Consider the following 6420-nt stretch of genomic DNA (forward strand, 5'->3'; position numbering starts at 1 on the left):
TGGGAAGACAAGTGGGAGCTGGGATCCCAAGCAGCACCACTCTGGGGTGCTGGGAGAGTGGATGACAAGGGGATGAAAGCAGCTCAGGGACCCTGCTGCCAGCCTTCCTCCTGCCCCATGAATTAAACATGTTGGGAGGTAACACACCACTGCGGCAGGAAGCCAAATACCGGCTCTGGACAGCTGGGCAGCACAGATACAGGCTGGGAGGATGCAATGGCTGGGGACCAGCAGCAGGACAAGTGCTGGGCTCAGTGGGGGACATGTCTCATCAGCACCGGGGATCAGGCAAGGGTCCCAGAACCCACATTGCCAGGGGGTCTCATTAGCACCCATATGGCTCTACCCCAGGGTGGGGATCCCAGTGCCCATGATGGATGCTGCCATTGCATGGGGTAGATGTGTGGGGTTCAGACATCCCTGCTGGGGGTAGTTGGGGAACAGGCATATGCTGCTGTGGGTGGGAGGGACTTGGAGCATCCCACCGCCTGCTATTGGAGGTAAGCTGGATGTCAGCAGAGTCCTGAATACATCAGCACTGAATACATCACTTGTCTCACCATGCTCAGGATGAACCTAAACCTAACCGTGGCCTGAAACCCCAACCCTCATGCTAATAACAACACCAAACCTCATCCAGACTTTCTCTACATCTCACAGTATCACAGTATCACAGTATGCTAGAGATTGGAAGGGACCTCGAAAGATCATCTAGTCCAATCCCCCTGCTGGAGCAGGAACACCTAGATAATGTTACACAGGAATGTGTCCTGGCGGGTTTTGAATGTCTCCAGGGAAGTAGACTCCACAACCTCGCTGGGCAGCCTGTTCCAGTGTTCCGTCACCCTCACTGAGAAGAAGTTTCTTCTCAAGTTTAAGTGGAACCTCTTGTGTTCCAGTTTGTACCCATTACCCCTCGTCCTATCATTGTTTGCCACTGAGTAGAGCCTGGCTCCGTCCTCGTGACACTCCCCCTTTATATATTTATATACACTAATAAGGTCACCCCTCAGTCTCCTCCAAACTATAGAGACCCAGCTCCCTCAGTCTTTCCTCATAAGGGAGATGTTCCACTCCCTTGATCATCTTAGTTGCCCTGTGCTGGACTCTCTCCAGCAGGTCCCTGTCCTTCTTGAACTGAGGGGCCCAGAACTGGACACGATGCTCCAGATGCGGTCTCACCAGGGCAGAGTAGAGGGGAAGGAGGACCTCTCTCGACCTACTAACCACCCCCCTTCTAATACACCCCAGGATGCCATTGGCCTTCTTGGCCACAAGGGCACAGTGTTGGCTCATGGTCATCCTGTCGTCCACTAGGACCCCCAGGTCCCTCTCCCCTACACTGCTCTCTAACAGGTAGTTCCCCAACCTATACTGGAACCTGGGGTTGTTCCTGCCCACATGCAAGACTCTACACTTTTCCCTTGTTATATTTCATCAGGTTATTCCCTGCCCAACTCTCCAGCCTGTCCAGGTCTCGCTGGGTGGCAGCACAGCCTTCTGGTGTGTCAGCCACTCCTCCCAGCTTAGTGTCATCAGCAAACTTGCTGATAGTACTCAATTCCTTCATCTAAATCATTGATGAATATATTAAATAATACCGGTCCCAGTACTGACCCTTGAGGCACTCCACTAGTTACAGGCCTCCAACTAGACTCTGCCCCATAGACTACAACTCTCTGGCTTCTCTCCTTCAGCCAGTTCACAGTCCACCTCACTACCTGATCATCCAGACCACACTTCCTCAATTTAGCTGTGAGGATGCTGTGGGAGACTGTGTCAAATGCTTTGCTGAAGTCAAGGTAGACCACATCCACCACTCTGCCATCATCCATCCACCGTGTTATTTCCTCATAAAAGGCTAAGAGATTGGTCAAACATGATTTCCCCTTGGTGAAGCCATGTTGACTGCCCCTCATAATCCTCTTATCCTTGATATGCCTTAAGATGGTACCACGGATAAGGTGTTCCATCACTTTCCCAGGGATGGAGGTGAGGCTGACCGGTCTATAGTTACCCGGGTCCTCCTCCTTGCCCTTTTTGAAGACTGGAGTGACATTTGCTTTCCTCCAGTCCCCGGGAACCTCTCCCGTTTCCCAAGACTTGGTAAACATGATGGAGAGTGGTCTAGCAATGACTTCCGCCAGTTCCCTCAGCACCCGCGGGTGCATCCCATCTGGACCCATGGATTTATGGATGTCCAGATTGCTCAACTGATCTCTAACCCATTCCTCATCGACTAAGGCAAACCGCTCCATCGACCTGACGATCTGGACCTGAACATTTTGCACTGGCCATAAACCTAGCCTCAAACCTAACCTTAACACCACACCTGAACTAAACCCTGACTGTGAGTCTAATGCTAACCCTAACCCCAGTTCTAATCCTAATGCTAGATTCCACCCTAACCCTAAATATAACCCCAACCCTAGCTCTAGACCTAACCTTAATTGTAATCCTAACCCTAAACCCAACCCTAACCCTAATGCTGACCCTCACATTAACCCTGACCCTAATGTTAATGCTGACTGTAATGCCAACCTGCGCTCCAACTCTAGGCTGCAGCAGAGCCCTGGTGTCCCCCTCTAAGCTCCAGCCATGGCTGAGCTCAGCAAAACCATACCGAGGCCGGTGAGTCCTTGGTTCTGCCCAGCTCCCGTCCTCAGCATCCCCAGCCCCACTGGAGAGCCAGATCCCACCACTGATCCCAAATCCACCCCTTCTCCTGGAGATTTCCCCACACCTAGTAAACGCTCTGATTAGCCTCCTTCTGCAGCCCTGCGTGCAGGCACCCCTGGAGCTGCGGCTGGCTGTAGGGTGAGCCCAGCACCACCAGCATAGCAGCAAGTGCTGTGACAGCCACTGCCTGGCCCTGGCATCTGCTAGCCCTGTGACATGAAAGGCCCCAAAGCCTCTGATGTGCGGAGAGGGAAGGCAAGGAAGAGGCTGGTGCCAGTGCCAAAGGGAAATTTTCCTGCGTCTTGGCCTTGGCCAGGGCAAAAACCAACAAACACCCGGGCACGCGCTCTGGATAAGTCCCAGCGAGCGCAGGAGCATGGCAGAGCCACACCGACAGAGCTTCATCTCATCCAGCCCGGCACGATGCTCCTCGTCCTGCTGCCAGCCTGGCTGGCCATGGGCATCCTGCAGCTGCCCCTTGGCAGTGCCCAGGTAAGGACCCTCCTGTCCCCTGCCAGCTCCCTTGCAGGCTGGGGGCTTCTCAGCACCCACCTCTGACACCACAGCGCCCTGTCACCACCCCGGGGAGAAGGGTATGGCATGGCCACGGCACCCATGGGGCTGCCCAGGGCTGGGGAGGGATGATAGTGGGGCTTTTCACCTGCTGCAGCAAGACGATGCTAAACCCACCCAGAGCTTCTGAGCTGCTGCTCAGCACTCAAGCGCTGAGACAGAGCGTCTGAGGCTGGAGAAGACACAGGGGCAGGGGCAGACCCACTAGTGGGATGGGGAGGAAGGGGCTCTGCATCCAAACAAATCCCAAAGATGCTGCTGCTTGAGAGAGTACCCCCACACTGCGGCAGGATGGTGGTGGCACCCAGTGACGGGGATGTCTTTGTGTCCCCCCAGGAGTGCTTGAGCCAGCAGCAGGCACTCAGCACAGCGCAGCAGATGCAGAGGCTGCTGGCAGCATAGGAGGCTGCCCAACTGCGCGGCATGCGCAGCCTCTGGCAGCAGCTCCTTGTCCTCCAGAGCAGCCTCCAGAGATCAGCCACCAAACGTAATGGTAACCCCAGCCTGGACACTGGTAGGGGGGTGGTGTCCCCATGACACCAGCTCTGACCCCTGTATCCCCAGCAAGCAGCCTGGGCAAAGGACCCCAGCTCCTCACTGGGGATAGGGTCAGCTCCAGCTTGGCAATGTCCATCCTGCCCCGTGTGTGTCTGTCTGCAGAGACCTGTCCACAGCCGGTGCTGCCCCTGAACGGACTGGTGCTGGGCTGGAGCATGCAGATGGGCCAAGACATTCACTTTCTCTGTGATGCTGGTTTCCTGCTGGTGGGCTCCAAGATGTGCGTGTGCCAGCAGGACCACACATGGAGCAGCACCCAGCCCTCCTGCAAAGGTGGAGTGTGGTCAGGGTGCCAGAGGCTTAGCCCTTCCTGTGGGCTCCTCTGTCACCCCAAGCCATGGGGTCCCATTGTTTTGCTCACCTGGCTGCAGGGAAAGCAGCCCAGAGGCTGCAGCAATGAGCAGCAGGATGGAGCAAAGATGAGCTTCTCCAGCTGGTGTTCATGAATTCCTTCTCCCTAGGTATTGACAACTGCTCCAGCAACCCATGTGCTAACAGCGGGACCTGTGCGGATGGCAACCAGAGCTACACGTGCCTCTGCCCCCGGGGCTGGTCAGGCCCCAGCTGCCAGAGCCCCATCTACTCCTGTAGGTGTCCAGGTTTGGGCTGCAGAGGATGAAGATGCTCATGGGGACCATGCTGCACTCATCTCCTCCTTCCTGGGCAGCCCCCTGGGACCTCAGCCCCCAGCATCTCCCCATTCTCCATGCCCAGCAGTGACACCTATTTCCACTGCAGACTGGGTGACACTGAGCAACGCCTCCTTCAGCTGCCAGCCCCGCTGTGCCAAAGGCCACCCAGGCTCCTGGCACTGCAGCTGCAACCCCGGCTTCCAGATGCGAGACAGCGGCATGTGCCATGGTAAAACAGGGATAAGGGTGGTGGGGAGGTGGGAAAACTAAGGCTTGGCCGTAATGGGACCCCACTCTGAGCCCCTCCAGACGTGGATGAGTGCCAGCTCTTCCAGTCCATTCCCCAGACCCGGCTTTGCCTCCATGAGTGCCTCAACCTTCACGGCTCCTACCACTGCCTCTGCCCACATGGTTACCTCCTCCATGCTGACCGCAATGCCTGTGAGGGTAAGAGTGGTAGGAGCAGGGGAGGGAGCATCCCACGGGACCATTGGGACAGCCCTGCTCACCCCATGCCACCATTGCAGATGTGAGTGAGTGCACTGGGAAGCAGCACAACTGCACTCAGGGAGACGTCTGCATCAACACCTTTGGGGGCCACTGCTGTGTGCACCCCAAGTGCCCCCCACCATGCCACAACACCAGCTATGTCAAGACCTCTGCTTTGTGAGTACTGTGTGTGGGTTGGGCTGTGTCATCACCCCTGGTGATGGGTCCTGTGGTCCAGGGGGCCATATTGTGTGGCAAATTGCCTGGGTGTGGTTGGCACGCTCCCCATTGGTGGCTGCGGGTGAAGATGGGAGCACTCCAATACATGGTGGCTTTATCCAACATCCTATCCCCCAAGAGCCCCAGCTTGCGCATGCTGCCATGCTACACATCCATGCAGTGCTGTCAGCTGTCATTCAGCAGGCAACAAGCCCCTGGCCCCATTCTTGAGGCTGAATTGCTTTGTGGCTGAGCACAAGCCACCCAATCAGAGGAGCATCCTTGCTCCTGCTCATAGAATCAGAGAACAGTTTGGGTTGGAAGGGACCTCCAAAGGGCATCTAGTCCAACCCCTTGCAATGAGGAGGGACATCCTGTACATTTGAGCCTGGCTTCATCCCTGGTGTCCAGCTGGGACTGTGGTACCCCTATTCCCAGCCTCAGAGTTTGACCCAGAGCTGCATCCCTGCAAGGCATGGCATTTGCCTGGTAGAGGCAGGGTGGGACAGAGATCCGATGCTGGGCACATTTAGATGTGACTGTCTTGGGTTGCTCTGCCCAGCTTGTGGCATGGGCTAGGCTAATTGGCAAGGATGCAGACAGCTCCCTGAGAGCCGAAGCACGGCACTGAGCAGCAGTTCCCCTTCTGTCCTGGCAGCCAGTGCGACAGGAACCCGTGCTCCATAGAGAGCTGAGCCTGCCGCCTGGCCCCTACCTCCATCTCCTTCCACTACCTGCTGCTCCGGGCCAACCACACTGTGCCCCACATGCTCTTCAAGATGACCACCACCCGCTTTGTGGGTGACAGCCTGTGCTTTGCCATCACTGGTGGCCAGGGCCGGGTGTCTTTGCTGTGAGGCGCTCCCGCCGTCAGGCAGGAGAGCTGGTGAACACCAGCCCCGTGGTGGGACCAGCCACACTGGAGGTGGAACTGGAGATGAGCAAGTTCTTCCACAAGGCCCTCCTGGGCAAGCATGTCTTCAAGGTCACGGCCTTTGTGTCCCCATATGAGTTTTGACCTCATTTGGAGGCAGTTGTGGGGCCAAGCCAGGGCTTCTCCCAGGAAGTGATGAAGTGGGTTCAGCTCAGTGTTCCCAGTTCTTGTCCCATGAGAGACATCCCTCTCCTGTAATGCTTGCTCAAGGCTGGTTCGACAAAGCCACCACAGCAAAACCTGTCAAAAAGGCTACAGGGAAAGCCCTGTGGGCAATGGGGGACCACTCTGGGGATGCTTGTCTCTGCCAGCACCCCTGGCACACCAGGGGACTTG

General features: G+C 56.5%; 1 pseudogene; it reads left to right on the top strand.

Annotated features, from left to right (window-relative positions):
* Window positions 1–3102: 3102 nt before the first annotated feature.
* LOC130601670 (fibulin-7-like) lies at window positions 3103–6168 on the top strand (annotated as a pseudogene).
* Window positions 6169–6420: the final 252 nt, after the last annotated feature.

The sequence above is a fragment of the Pezoporus wallicus genome, unplaced genomic scaffold (genome assembly GCF_028554395.1).
Source record: "Pezoporus wallicus isolate ANWC-B61680 ecotype Strahan unplaced genomic scaffold, APGP_CSIRO_Pwel_v1 contig_6364, whole genome shotgun sequence".
NCBI classification, from domain to species: domain Eukaryota; kingdom Metazoa; phylum Chordata; class Aves; order Psittaciformes; family Psittacidae; genus Pezoporus; species Pezoporus wallicus.